Raw genomic sequence first — 16,142 nt, 5'->3', positions numbered from 1 at the left:
AGTCACTGGTGTTGGTGTGACGGCGCGATTCAGCGGTTCGTCTGGGTTTCCTGCGACAGCTCCCGCGTTCCCCTGAGCGCTTCAACACCTCTGAAATAGCAAATTTCTTTCACAAAAGAGATACGGGCCGATTTGCGTCTTTTTAAAGATGTCATTTCGCCCATGTGGTGCGGTCGATACATCGCTCCTCGTGACGGCCACGATCGTTGTGTCACGTGTCTGGGCTTCCAGCATGCTGAGACTGCATTTGTGGATGGCTCATGTTCTCATTGTGGGGACATGACCATGTCGGTGTTGAGATCGAGACTCGATTACCTTAAAATGTATAGAGTCCCCTCTGCCACACCCCGTTCTAGCTCTTCTTCTCGTAAGAGGGCTACTTCGGCTGGTGGCCAGGGTGATCTGAGGGTTACTGTGTGGGCTTCCCCGACGAGCCAACCTCCTCGGGCCACACCCCCTCACATACGTCGCAGCCGGTCGAGTTTCCGGATGAGTTTGCTGGACCCTCTCAGGCTCCTGACATCTCATTCGGAGCTTGTGAAGAGGACCGTATGTCAATCGCCGCATCACAAGGCGGGCTTGAGTCCTCGGGAGATGAGGATTCGGGTGCGTTGCCTCCCTCGGGAGTGCCAGCGTTGTCCTAGTCCGATCCCGAGCTGACGGCCGTGCTTTCCCGGGCAGCGGAGAGCATCAGGCTTGAGTGGAATCCTCCGCCCTGTCCCAAGCGCTCGAGGCTGGATGATGCGGATGCGGATCATGCGGATCGCCAGCACCCCCCTCTGGTTCCTTTCTTACCGGAAGTGCACCAGGAAGTAACCAGTTCATGGAAGGCACCTTTAACTGCCCGAAACCGTTCTGGTACTTCCTCCGCCTTCACTGCCCTCGATAGCGGGGCAGCCAAGGGGTTTGTTGAGATTCCCCCGGTGGAGCGTTCTGTTGCGATGCAACTGTGTCCACAGAGCGCCTCCACTTAACGTGGCGGTCCCAAGCTGCCCTCCAAGGCCTGTAAGTTCTCATCCACGCTTGTGGCCAAGGCTTACAGAGCTGCGTGCCAGTCCGCTTCTGCCCTGCATGCCATGGCCTCACTTCAGGTCTATCAGGCCAAGCTGCTCCGGCAGCTGCACGAGGGCAGTGCTGACCCAGGGGTTTTGCAAGAGGCCCTGCGGCCGGTGGTACCCAAACCTTCACTAAAAGAGCTGTTTCCTATACCTCCGGGTCCCAAGAGGCCACGAACGACAGTTGGCGACGTGCTTCCTCGCCGCTCTCGTTCTCCTCTCCCCTTGCCAGTTTCCATGCAAAGCCGGCTCAAGAACGCTTCACCTTCTCATGCCCTCTTTGCTACTTGGAGTCAGACGAGTGCCCGCACTCCGGCCCCGCTAAGGGACGCTATGGCTCCCATGCCGGGGCTGTCTGCTCCACCACGCTGCCCCACTGTGGGTACGCCTGTAGTCCCCTTGACCGCTGGTTCGGTTCCTGGTAGCCTGGCTAGAGCTCCCCAGGCCTTCCCGCTGGCTCATCCGGACGCTCAGGCTCGGCTACGAGATTCAGTTCGCCCGGCGTCCCCCCAGGTTTCGGGGTGCATGTCGCAACTCGCTCGCCATCTCCTCTTGTGGAGTCACAAGCATCTGAGGTTGTTTCGTGCCATTCACATTCCGGGCAGGCTCAATCGTGCAGTCGACGAGCTCTCACGGCAGCAGTCTTGCCCCGGGGAATGGAGACTCCACCCCCAGTTGGTTCAGCTGATTTGGGAGCAATTCGGAGACGCTCAGGTAGACCTGTTTGCCTCTCCAGAAAATTCCCACTGCCAGTTGTTTTACTCCCTGACCGAGGGCACTCTCGGCATGGACTCCCTGGCACACAGCTGCCCGCTGGGCCTGCGCAAGTATGCGTTTCCCCCAGTGAGCCTTCTTGCACAGACATTGTGCAAGATCAGGGAGGACGAGGAGCAGGTCCTCATGGTTGCGCCGTTTTGGCCCGGCCGGACTTGGTTCCCCGAACTTGTACTCCTCGCGACAGCCCCTTCCTGGCCAATTCCTCTGAGGAAGGACCTTCTTTCTCAGAGACAGGGCACCATCTGGCACCCACGTCCCGATCTGTGGAACCTACATGTGTGGATCCTGGACCGTTCATGGAAGGTTTAGGTACCTTGCCCCCACAGGTGGTAGCTACCATCACTTCAGCTAGAGCCGTGTCCACCAGACACGCCTATGCTTTGAAGTGGAACCTCTTCGTCAATTGGTGTTCTTCACGGCGTGACGACCCCTGGAAATGTCCGATTGGGTCAGTGCTCTCCTTTCTTCAGGAGGGGTTGGAACGAAGGCTGTCTCCTTCCACCCTCAAGGTCTATGTGGCCACCATTTCGGCACACCATGACCCTGTTGAAGGTAAGGAGGCACAATCTGATCATCAGGTTCCTGAGAGGAGCAAGGAGGCTCAATCTGCCTCGCCCTCAGCAAGTCCCCTCTTGGGACCTCGCAGTGGTTCTATTGGCACTGCAGAGGGCTCCCTTCGAACCCTTGCTCTCAGTTGAGCTAAAGTTTTTATCTTTGAAAACTGCACTCCTGACGGCTTTGGCTTCAGTGAAGAGGGTCGGGGACCTGCAGGCACTTCGGTTGACGAAGCGTACCTGGAATCCGGGCCGGCTAACTCTCACGTTATCTTGAGACCCCGGTCTTGGTACGTGCCCAAAGTTCCCACCACTCCTTTTAGGGATCAGGTGGTGAACTTGCAAGCGCTGCCCCTGGAGGAGGCAGACCCAGCCCTGGCGCTGCTCTGTCCAGAACGTGCGCTCCGCACCTACAAGGACAGAACTTAGTGCCTTAGGACCTCAGACCAGCTCTTTGTCTGTTACGGGCTGTCTCCAAGCAGAGGTTATCCCACTGGATAGTGGATGCTATTGTCCTGGCTTATCAGGCTCAAGACCTCCCATGCCCCCTAGGGGTGAGAGCTCACTCAACTAGGAGTGTAGTTTCCTCCTAGTTGAGTGAATTTTCCAAAGTTGATTTTAATTTTCCAAAACTCTGGGGTCAATCTGATAAAAAAAAAAAAAATAATAATCATCAAGGATACATTCAAAGTGACAATAAAGAACTGAAAAAACAGAAAATGCTGTTCTTTTGAAGATATCTTACAAATCTTACATATCACAACTGTTTTCAACAGTAATAATAACAATAAAAAGTTTCTTCAGCACCAAATCAGCATATTAGAAAGATTTCTGAAGGACTCTGATAGTTGTGAGCTTTGCCATAACATGAATAAATTACATTTTAATATATAAAAATTAATTAAGTTTTTTTAAATGGCAATAATATTTTGTAATATTACTGATTTTACTGTATTTTTTATCAAATAAATGCAGCCTTGGCATGCATCAGAGATTTCTTACAAAAAATATAAAAAAATCTTGCTGAACAAAATTTACCCTATATACCGTGTGTGTGTGTGTGTTTGTGTGTCTATACACATACATAGAGAGAGAGAGAGAGAGAGAGAGAGTGGGAGTTTTCAGATCCATAATGGTTACTTTTTAACACTCTAAGCAAGGCCGGATGTTCGCATCAAATCTTTGTTTTATAGCATTTATTAGAGAGCAAGTTTTTTTCATAAACACCAACATTCATATAATTAGTTTAAACCTTCAGTTAGTTTTTGTTACCCCAAATTTAATATTGAAACCTATCACCTTTTGTTTTGCCAGTGTACAAATCTGTTATTCATCAAAGTGAGTACAGCTGACACATTCACAGACAGTCTGGGTGATAAAGTTCACTTCAAGCCTTAAAAATGGCTTATCACCTTGTTATGCCTCATAAAGTGCTGTAACATCTTCTTTATAATTAGCTATATTTGGTGCAAGTTGCAATAGTATAATTCCTGCTGTGACAGGAAGAAAAAAAAAACAGCAAGTGCATTTAATTACAAGAAGTGGCATGTTCAAAACAGGGGGGCTTTCGGCTCCTACATCCTACATTTTCTCACCCATAGGAGATGGAGATGGGGCTGGGCACCCCTGGGTGCCACAACACCTCTGTCACAGCAGTGACTTCCTCTTGTAGAAGTGGACTTGTTTGCTTCTATTGAAGGGTAAGATACTGGAGAATGCCACAGAGAGTACATGCCGGAAAAGTAAATATTTTGCCTATAAATAGGTTGGTGGACAGGTAGAACCCGGAGAAGAACTGTGAGGCGCTGGGGGGAGAGTGCCAGGAGTGTGTGTGTGTGTATGTATGTATGTGTGTGTGTGTGTGTGTGTGTGAGAGAGAGAGAGAGAGAGAGAGAGAGAGAGAGAGAGAGAGAAAAACTATGGAAGCAGATTCTTAGCACAGTGCTGGCACAGAACACACTCACATATGTGTGCACTTGTTAGCATTGATACTGCAATCCATGTCTGCGCTTGTTGTACTTGTTAGCAGTTATATGCAAGCTAACTGATATGCAAGGGGCCCTAAAAGTATTGGGAAAATAAGGCCCCACTTAAAAATACATGAAAGTCATTGCATTAACAAAAATATCAAACCAAGTGGCATTTATTTATTAGAAAGTTACTAATTACTAGTTACTAGTTAAGAGTACTTTTTGGCTTTAGAGTTCCAAAGTTAATATAGTTTTGAATTTTAGTTTTCATTTCCATCTAGTTCTTGTCACACTATGATTGTTAGTTTTATTTTAGTTTTGGTTTATATTTGGTTTTAGTATTTATAATTTTATTTTAGTTTTAGTATTCCGAAGCAGAGTTTTTTTTGCATATAATAAAAAAACAAAACAAAAAAAAACCTTTATGACATTTGTCTTTGTTAGGGAAAAGTAATAATTAACTGTATTTCTATACATGTTTTATGCAAATGTTGGAATAACACATAGAATCCTGCTTAAAAATACATTAAGATGAATAATTTTCACAAATAAATCATGAAATGCATTTTAGTTTTGTAGTTACTGTAGTTTTACTGTACTTTTCTGGGTATTTTAATTTAATTGAATTTTTTTCTTTTTTTTTATAGAGAGATAAACTAAATCCTTTACTGAACTACTAGAGACATTTCTCTCTGTATATGTACACACACACACAATATACAAACATACATTTGATCTAAATACACATAGAAAATTAGATATGCATAAAAACATAAACACTTCCTTGTGGTGAATATGATTTTTTTTAACCATGACATATTATAGTATAGTTTAGTACTGTAAGCTAGTTTTCCTGGTATTTCATTTTAATTCCTGTTTTCTTTCTTTCTTTCTTTCTTTTGTCATTTTAGTTTTAGTCTTAATTTTAACTAGACATGGCTTGATGTGTATGGATACCATTAAGCATTAATAATAAAATCTCAGGCCTGCATGGAAACATTCTGGCACAAACATCCCTCCCATGAACAAACATGCAAGCAAAGAAAAGCAGATCATTAGGGACACAAGCATGAAAATTGTTCTTGACTAAAATAATTAGCTGGAATAAAAGCACTTAACATGTAGAAAATTATTGTTAATCAGAGTATTCATTTCAACTTTGATGTTTGTGTGGCCATATTGTCACAGCAAAGCGCTGGCCAGTTCATTTCAGCATGCTTCCATATGGCTGGCTGCCATCTGGAGAGCTTCACGTGCTAACCCAGAGACACACGCGTGCAAACACGCTTAATCAGCATTTTATCATTTCTCATCCCTCTAGTTCAACATAGACCAGCAGAACCACAAAAATAGGCTTTTGGGCCATCCTTTTTTTTTTTTAACAGATTGTGATATAAGAGCACATTTTACCACAGACCCCTGGAGAAATATTGAGACACAACAACAGCCTGACTACATGCTTCTCTGGTTCCATGCAAATTGCACAAGCTAATTATGATCTAATAACTTTCAGACTGACCAGCATTATTACAGGAAGAGAAGGTTAAATTAATAGCTTATCATCTGCCCTAAAAATCAATCATTAGTTTTTAACGATCATAATTCTGACATTAAATCTTCATTACCTGTCAAGATCTTAAGGGAGGCCTGTCAATTTGCTGCCTCAATGAGAATTAAATCAAGTATTGCTCAAGCTAGAGTCTGTTTTTCAAACGAGACTAACTTCGTTACCCAGGGCCACAGAGTAACGGAGACTGAGCCCGAGACATCTGAATTCTTCAGCCTGGAGAGGATACATACCTGGGCCCCTTGAAATGAGAGTGCATTCTGGGAATTAGATGTTTTCAGGTTTATAGCTACTGGCTACATTGAAGAAATCTAAATAAGTGTGGTTGTTGTGTCCTCATGAATATTAGCATACAACATTTGTGTTAAGTGAACTTCAATTTGCATGGAGAGTGCTTTGAGATATGTCTATGGCCAAAAGCAGTGTTATAGTTGGTCATGGACCAAAAATACTGAATAGTGAACGCTGTGAAATCTGGTCATTTCAATAGAAATCAACAATCTGAAATTTCACATGAGAGCGAAAGATTTCTCCACACAGATTTCACAATGTTGGCGCCATGAATTCGCCACACTGACCAACAGAAAGCTGCTTTGTTTGAAAGTGCCTTCTTTGTGAGCTATGCATCATACATTGCTATGCTATCTACAGTAGAATTTAATTTTTTCTTTTTTTTTTTTTTACCTGTGAAATTGTGCTCATTCGACAGCATCTTTAAGCTGTAAATCACAGTTCTGCTGTTCTTGTGAATGTGCAAAATTGTCAATTTTCCTTTTCATGTCATGTCCATGGGTTATTGTCATTTGAATGCATTTTGCTTGATTTTACAGACATTTTTTGTTTCCTTTTGTATGATAAACACTTTTGGTACTGTGTTGGTACTGTAAAAACCTTATTTGGTAAGACGGCATTTTGCAATTACGTTTGGTGCATCCCGGTGGAATCGCAATCAAAAACAAACAGTTTTTTCCTGTGAAAATCTGGACTGTAAATGGGAAACAGTGCAAACAGCATCTTCTCGGGCTGAAATGTGTAGGGTTTTTTGGTTGAGCTCCAGAACTGATGAAACCACAGGAGACACAACAGCTTTAAGGAAGTGAAGCAGATCTCTCTGTGCAGCATTCTGTTTGTAGTGGGTTGAGTTTTTGCAAACAGCTTCAGGCTAAAGATTGCTTAAGGACAAGAACGCTAGGTAGGGAGAGAAAAACAAAGATAAAGAGTCTCAGCTCAGGGCCTGTCACTTAGAAAACAACATTGTGGCCTTACACTACATTTATTGAGGAGTGGGGAATAAATCTAAATCAATCAAATGTCCCATATAAATACGAGCAGTGCCAAGAGGTGACGTCCCAGAGGCTGGAACAAAGCAAAGCAGAGTGATCCATGTGAAAGGACTGCCTGTGAGCTGGAAAGAAAAATATGCTCCGCGTCAGCCACCACAGCCAGATCATTATGAGATTAATGATACTCTCTGTTAGAGAAGATACAGCATTATACTGTAACTGAGGGTTTTCTGGGAAGTGCAGTGGTCATTGCCATACAGAAGATATGGCTTTATAATAGTATTAGTATTATAATAGTATTCCTGTGGCTCAGTGGTAGAGCATTGTGTTAGCAGCGCAACAGATTGTGGGTTCAACTCCCAAGAAACACATGTACTGGAAGAAAAAAAAAGTATAGCCTGAATGCACTGTAAGTCGCTTTGGATAAAAGCATCTGCTAAATGTATAATGTAAGAGAGTGTTTTCCTGGAAGTGTGGTATGGATTTGGCTATGTACCCATAAGCCTGTTTACTTCAGTTTCTTCTGTGATTTCAGATGGTGATGGGTTTTAGATGACATCTTGAGCTTTTTGAGTCTAGCTGGCGCTAAAAGCTCTGACGTTGTCCTGATTTTTAACAAAGATGGTAATATTAAAAGTTGTGAGGCTATGACAAAGGGAGGAAAAGCTGTTCTTTTTATAAAACAAAACAAAACAAAAAACATGTTCAGTGAACTTAATAACATTTTCCTCTATACATTTAAAATACATAAATACAAAAAATATATAAATATAATATGTAAAATAGTAGTTAATTCTATTCATTCTTCTTCTTTTTCTTCTTCTTCTTCTTCTTCTTCTTCTTCTTCTTCTTCTTCTTCTTCTTCTTCTTCTTCTTCTTCTTCTTCTTCTTATTATTATTATTATTATTATTATTTTGTATCCAGTTTATTTTGTTATGAATTTTAATGTTTATTTTTAATGCATCCTTTTATTATCAGTTAAGAAATTTTTAACTTCTGGCTTTTTTCAAAGTTTTGCAAAAGAAAAAGGGGCAAACAAATCACAGATCTTTAGAGTACGTTTTACATACAATAATACAATATTATTTCAGTCTTTTCACTTCAAAATTTCATGTTTAATTCACTGTTACTTTCCATTTCTTTGTAATTATTTGTGGAATTACAAGCAATTTCTTTATGATTTTTTTTCAACGCCATTTTTTCTCAGTGTAGACAGAATTTAAATAGATTAGCTAAACTTCTGTTTCACAAACTGAAGTTCATTGCATGCAAAATTGCATGAAATCAAGTTGGGACAGAAACATTTGTAGAACTCTTCTTGCATTAACTTAGCAACAATCCATTTATCAGAGTGTAACCTTAAAACAAAAGTTACTATACCCAAATTGATTAAAGGTATGGCAAATGTATATAAATCATTTCAGAAAGAAAAAATGACCAGTTTTGGCTGAAAGGTGTGCAAAATTGTCCAATTCCGGCCCAGATCCATCCATCCAGCCACCAGATGACTCAAGAAACAATGAAAAGAAAAAATCCCAGATCTGTCAGCGATTAGAATTTGTCAAATTGTCTTCTCTCTCCCGATCTCTTCTTCCAGCTACTCTTTTCACATCTCTACCCCCCCCCCCCCCCCATCTCTTTTCTTTTCCTAACCACCTGCCATATAAATAACCCGTTAAAAATGGACACCTCAAATTGAGCTCTGGCTAAAACAACCAAGTCATTTCACCTCCCGACAACAATTGATCAATTGTAATTACCGACCTGCGGATTGGACCTGGAGTCTGCCTGGTGCCCCGGGGGGACCCTACAGAGAAAGCAAACAGCAGTAACAGGTAGTCTCCATAGGACAGAGAAAGAGAGGGAGGTTTTTAATTGCTTTGTGCAGTGCGTAATTGAAGGTTCAAGTGTGTTGCCATGAAGAGTGTGACTTCACTTGGCCTTGTCTAATTAATCCAGTCACACGATCCTTCTGCCTTCAATTTTCACATTTGTCTTTCATTGCTAGGTGCGAATAAAGCTGGAAATATAGGATGGTAACTGTATGCTGCTTGCTGAGCCAGATGCACACAAATAAAACCATATGGAGGGATCCCATTGTTTTTGGATTCAAGATAAATGATTTCAAATCTCGTGCGCAGAGCAGCGGAAAATTGAAAACATAATGCCGCCGTTAGCATTGTTTACTTCTGTCGAAAAGATAAAAATGGCACAGAGGGGATGGCTATTTTACATTGTCACAAAAATTATGTTTTGTGATGGTTTGCTTTGGTTAATGTGCTTCTAACATAAGTGATTTTATATTGAGGATATTATAAGGTTATCTGAGTAGGAGTCGTGGAAAAGAACATGAATTTACCTCAGAAAATCCCACAATGCAACAGGTCCTATAAGTGTCTTTTCTTGATGTATATATATATATATATATACTGTTCAAAAGTTTCGAATCAGAAATTATTTTTTTTAAGAAATTGACACTGTTATTTAGCAAGGATGCATTAAATTGGAATAAATACACAGGAATAAATTACATTTTCAAATAAATTAAAACAGAAATCAGCTATTTTTGATTGTAATAATATTTCACAATATTATGGATTATTAATGTATTTTTGATAAATCAAATACAGCTTTGGTTACCTCAAACATAAGAAAGGTGATGTGTGTGCCAAAAACCTTTATTTAGTACAATAATTTGCTACTCGCTGTTCCTCTTTGTTTTCCAACTATGCAGATATTAGTGTCACATTCTACATGCCATTCTGGAATCAGTTTCCACTTGAAATATTAGCCTAATAAACCACAAAGAGGCACAAGTGGTCTAGAGCACATACTAAATAAACACCCTATGTTCTTCCCAGCAGGACTTAACGATGAGCTCTTTGGCTGACTTTCGCTACAAGGAGCCGATAACACCAGCTTTCCTTCCAACGCAGTGTTTACACAGTTACATATGTCTGGACTCACAAGAGTGCGAAAGGGGTTATTGCCCATCGTGGGCGGTGCTGCATCGCTAAGACACATGGAGCATGGCGCACCTACCTCATCACTTCCTTCTGTTCTGTTCACAGCACATCTGAAGTAGGCAAACTGCACTTCTACTAACACCCCTCCCCGTGTTGCCGTTGGACGGCAGCCACCAATCACGAGCCAACCGAGTCAACACAACTTCCGTTCAGTACAAGGACCCATCTGTTTTTAAGGCAGAAAAGAAATAAATAAATGCATGCACCCCAGCACACACTTGCACGCACCGTGCATCACTCATAAATAGATGCACAAAAGAAAAATGTTTTCACAAAGGTTTTTATTCATGCTTGACCACGTGCACTCTTGATGGCATCCATTTTTTTTTTACAAATTTTACAAACTCATGCTCTGTAAACTAATGTTTTGTTAACGTTCTCATGACGTTATGAAAATGTTAGTTTCTAAAATTTTTCTTAACATTTAAAATTGCCAATATTTTAAATGTTTAAAAAAATGTTGGTTATACAAATGTTAGAGAGACATCAAGGGAAATTTCAACGTTATTTTATTTTGTTCAATTTGTCTAGACCCCAGTGACGGGTAGGTTTAGGACCGGGGGTTAGGTGTAGGTCATTCGTTCAAATTTATACGAATTGTGCATCTCGTAAAATACATATGATTTAGCACAAATCATATGTATCTGTATGAATGAGGTCATACAAATTCAATGAATTTGCCACCTCATAAAATATGATCAGGCTGGAAATTTTGCAAATATAATGGGAACTTTACTTTTGAATGTTCTCGAAACTTTCTAAAAAGTGTTAAGTATTAATGTTTAAAAAAAATTAGAACATCATTTCATAAATAAAGATTTTGTGCTAATGTTGTGAGATCGTTATCCAAGACCAGATAGTTTAAATTATAATTAAGTTACTGGAGAATGTTTGTTCATAATTATGAGAGAATCTTAATTTTTACAAACACTATAAGAACTTTACATTGGGATGTTCTCTAAACGTTCCAAAGAAAAAAGTAGTAACGTACAAAAAATAGAATTTAGAACGAAAATATTTCAAAACATTTTCTAAATAATGTTTTTTTGTGCTAACATTTTGAGAATGTAATTAAAGATCATAATTGGGAATGAAACATCTGTTAATTTTACTTTAAGAATGTTTTTGTTCATAACTTCTTAAATCTTGCCAGAACATTTCAGTTTGCAAACATTATGGGAACATAATACTTTTAATACATAATACTTTACTTTTAAATGTCCTCTAAACGTTCTGAGAAAAGTATTGAAATGTAAGAATATATATATATATATATATATATATATATATATATATATATATATACAGTATATATACAGTATATATATATATACGGTATATACGGTATATACAGTATATATATATATATATATATATATATATATATATATATATATATATATTCAATGAACATCAAACTGAAGCATTTCAAACTATTTTTTATCTTTTGTGCTAACATTTTAAGAACTTTATTAAAGACTTTATTATAACTTTAACAAGAAAAATTATATTAACGTTACTGGAAGAATGTTTGTTTCTAACTTTGAAAGAATCTTGTCAGAACATTAGCCAAAGTTCTGAGAACATTGCCTTTTAGCTGAGTAGACAGTTAAGCATTTCATTTATGTCACAAACTGTGAATTTGTTTTTGCGATATAATTACGACACGTGGCGAGGGCTGAATGAACGGTGCTTTTATTCTCATGTCCTCTATTTCGAGGTGTTTTTGAATTGCGAAAGCTGTTTTTTGTATGTACTTAAGGACAATGACTCTGTTCTGCAGGATAACGGTTATAGCTTTTAAGGTGGAGGTACATCTATTATCATCCTTAAAGAGCTGAGGTATATTTTAATAAATGCATTATTTAAGAATTTTGACACAGGGGCCATACATTAATGCTGAGATCCAATTTCTGTATAAAAACTAAGCAAAGCAGAGAAAAAGACGTCATTATTCAGAGGGCCTATTTCTAGGTTTCTTTTTTAAAGGCTATTTCAGGAGCCAAGGGGCGTTATAAATGTGTCTGCCTAAATTTACCTCAGTAACATTAGTCTTGACTCCACCTCTACTAGTATATTTTACAGGCAGTGCGATGACAAGACTTCATCTGTGGAGATGACATGACTGCTGTGTGGCTTCTCATTTTTAACAACAGATTATTATGGGAAGCTTTTTCTCCTCTTTTGTTCTTCGCTGTCATAATCAGTCATGGCTTTCTGAAGCTTCTGTATAGTCTCTGTCCTATCTTTGCTGTACAGTTTGAACAAAAATAATGATATTATTTTATTATTTATATTATTAAAGATTATATTTTAAAATGGAATAAAAAAAAATAATCTGCTTTGCCTATGTTTTCTACAGAAATTGGATCTCAGCGTTAACGCATGGCTTGTGTGTCAAAACTGCTAAATAATGCATTTATTAAAATTATGGTTACAATGTCTATGATGAATACAATGTTCAAAAGAATTACATTTATATGAAGTCAAAATATTTATTAAACTTGTCAGTGTATATAAGATCATTTTTTTATCATTTTAATGCATCCCTTGCTGAATAAATATATTAATTTATTTAAAATTAAAATAAATAATTGTAAGTGTAAGGGGGATTTCTATTAACAACATATGTATATACATATATATATATATGTGTGTGTGTATATGTATATATATATATATATATATATATATATATATATATATATATATATACAGTACAGACCAAAAGTTTGGACACACCTTCTCATTCAAAGAGTTTTCTTTATTTTCATGACTATGAAAATTGTAGAGTCACACTGAAGGCATCAAGGGCTATTTGACCAAGAAGGAGAGTGATGGGGTGCTGCGCCAGATGACCTGGCCTCCACAGTCACCGGACCTGAACCCAATCGAGATGGTTTAGGGGTGAGCTGGACCGCAGACAGAAGGCAAAAGGGCCAACAAGTGCTAAGCATCTCTCGAGGAACTCCTTCAAGACTGTTGGAAGACCATTTCAGGTGACTACCTCTTGAAGCTCATCAAGAGAATGCCAAGAGTGTGCAAAGCAGTAATCAAAGCAAAAGGTGGCTACTTTGAACAACCTAGAATATGACATATTTTCAGTTGTTTCACACTTTTTTGTTATGTATATAATTCCACATGTGTTAATTCATAGTTTTGAGGCCTTCAGTGTGAATCTACAATTTTCATAGTCATGAAAATCAAGAAAACTCTTTGAATGAGAAGGTGTGTCCAAACTTTTGGTCTGTACTGTATATATATGAGTGTGTGTGTGTGTTTTATTACGTATTTTTATTTCATGCCACAAAGTATGTTAAATATGTAAATTTTTTAGCTAAAATCAAAATCAAATAAGCTAAATTATTTAACATAAAAACACACAATGGGCCAGTAATATGGATTTTATATATGACTAATGAGTGAATTGGAATGTATTTCAGTTCTGTGGAAATCTGCTGAGCCTTTACTGTGGACACAGGTTTTTTTTTAAGCTGTAAGGTTTAAGCATTACGTACATGCAAAGACATATGTAAAAATATGCACTTTTGGAATAATAATCAACGTGTTGAATGTCTACAGTACATTATTTTTCAGACATATCTTGCCTGAAAAGGTTAATCTCTGTCAAAACAGCATACAAAAAACTCAAGGGGAATCATATTTTGGACCTGTCCTCATTGATTTCTCCCTGCTTAACCCCTTCCTTTTGTCTCTGTCTGCTCTCTCTCTTTCTCTCTCTCTCTCTAGTGACAGATGGGTTGGCCCACCTCTCTGAGGACAGTGTAATGTGGACCTGTCTGTGCCTGACAGGACGGCAGAGATCAAACGACATTGTGGAAGGTGAAGAGCCTTTCCTTTCGCCAGCTTCGCTGTGTGACACGTGGCAGAAGAGGCCAGTTGCAGCCTGACTGACCAGGGAGTCAAACTGCTTACTAACCTGATTAGTACACAAAACACTAGCACTGAATGCTGGCAGAGTGGAAGTGAGTGCTAAAATACTGTCTGCATCAACATCTGTCCATCATTATCATTTTACCATCTCATATTACTATCAGGGGAGACAAATTTATAAGTTCCTATTATAATATTTACACACAAGAAAACATCATATTATAATATAAAAATGTATTTTGAAAAGTCATTATATATATATTTTTTGTAAATATGTAATATATCATGCTATATTTTTGTATAAGATACATTTGTAAGTTCTAACTGTAATAAAACGATTATTCATTTATTTCTTTATTTTTGCATACAGAAAAATTTGTGAATAATATTACCTTCATATCGTACTAATTGTTTTAGCATTCATGAGTAATTTGTGTTTAAAGCAAAATTATAATTAGTACCTACTTTATTGTTATGCTAAATGGGTTAAACCCTTTCAACTAAAATATATTTATCAGCTAATAAGTCTTCAACAAGCCACTTTAATGAAATAGTCTTCGTTTTAAATCATAAACGCTCCTTCTTTGCAGTCATACAGTTTTAATGTTACAGTAGCCACTGACCACACAGTTATGATAAAAGAGAGAGAACTGAATGAGTGTCATAATTTCCTATGATATTTAATGTGTTGCAATCATCCCAGGTCTTCCCTATATACTAATTTGCATAAAATTACAGAATGACTTTTTGTACAATTGTAGTACACAAAAAAGTTGTTCTTAATTTATCATTTTATTTCAGATTCATGGACAATCACACACACAAAAAATCTAGAGTAACAAGAAAAAAAAAGTTTAGACATTTCTGTTGATGTGAACTTTAATCAAGACGAAGATCGTTCCAGACTAACTTCTGACTACCACCGTCTGCCAGCATCTGATTATAACCAGCACAGATGCATGTGACCCAGAGCTATAGCACAGCACCACAACCCAATTTCACTGCTTTCTGAGCACACATCAAAGGCGATTTATCACTGTCGTACTTGCAGACATCTCTCCCAAAGCCAGACCCCTTTTGTGTTTTTATCTGCCATGAACCCGCAAAGTGAGCAACTCTGAACAATGTAATGGGTGTCAACCGGTGGCAATGCCTGAGTTCAGCCTCAGCTCAGCATCAATTATTGTTCCAACACCGTGATCCTTTCCAGAGTCAGCAGCAACTACCCCCATCTTTGATCATCTCGCTACATACGATTATCAAAGGTGTGCAAATCAGGTCTATGTTCAGAGTGTTTCCATACATGCCAACAGATGCAATGGAAAAAAGTGCCAAAATATTTTAACTCCTTAAAATCAGAACCTGTAACCATTTCAAATAGAGAATATAAGCATTTAAGCACTAAAATGTGCACAGCTCTCACCTATAATGGGTTGTATATGAGATATCACAGACACAACATTTGTTCGCCATCTTAAATATTTGCTCAAGCGTAACACTTTTCAAATTGCTGTTTATTTTCGGTGACTGTAAACAGTTTAAATGGTCATCGTTATATCAGTCCACGTTTCCAGCGCAGTTGTTCCCTTGAATTACCTCGTGAATGATTTATGTTCACCGCTACGGCTTTCGATGGCTGAAGGCTGAGAGTCTTTTCATAGGTAAACACGCCATATTAAAAACCAGCGCTTCGAAGACGTTTCGGCTACAAGGAGAACATTTGGTCTCATTTCACTTGTCAAACATGTGAGTGTCACAACCACTCAGACAACACAAACCATTTCCCATAAGTAAACACAGCCTGCCGTAAAACTAAGCAAGGTAGCTGGACTCTAAGCAAACAGACAGAATCAAGCTAAACTGCTGGAGCTACTTTGCTAATGGATCTAGTAGTTATTTGCTTGCAGGTAAGAGATGATGTATTGCCTCAAAGTGGTAAAAGTGGGTTAAAGACCATTTTAGAGAGGTTTAATCGGTCGCGGTGTCACAAATGTAGAAGCACAGATTACAAACAA

The sequence above is a fragment of the Carassius carassius genome, chromosome 41 (assembly GCF_963082965.1).
Source record: "Carassius carassius chromosome 41, fCarCar2.1, whole genome shotgun sequence".
Lineage (NCBI taxonomy): Eukaryota > Metazoa > Chordata > Actinopteri > Cypriniformes > Cyprinidae > Carassius > Carassius carassius.
The sequence above is the reverse complement of the archived record's forward strand: the minus strand, read 5'-3'. Positions refer to the sequence as shown.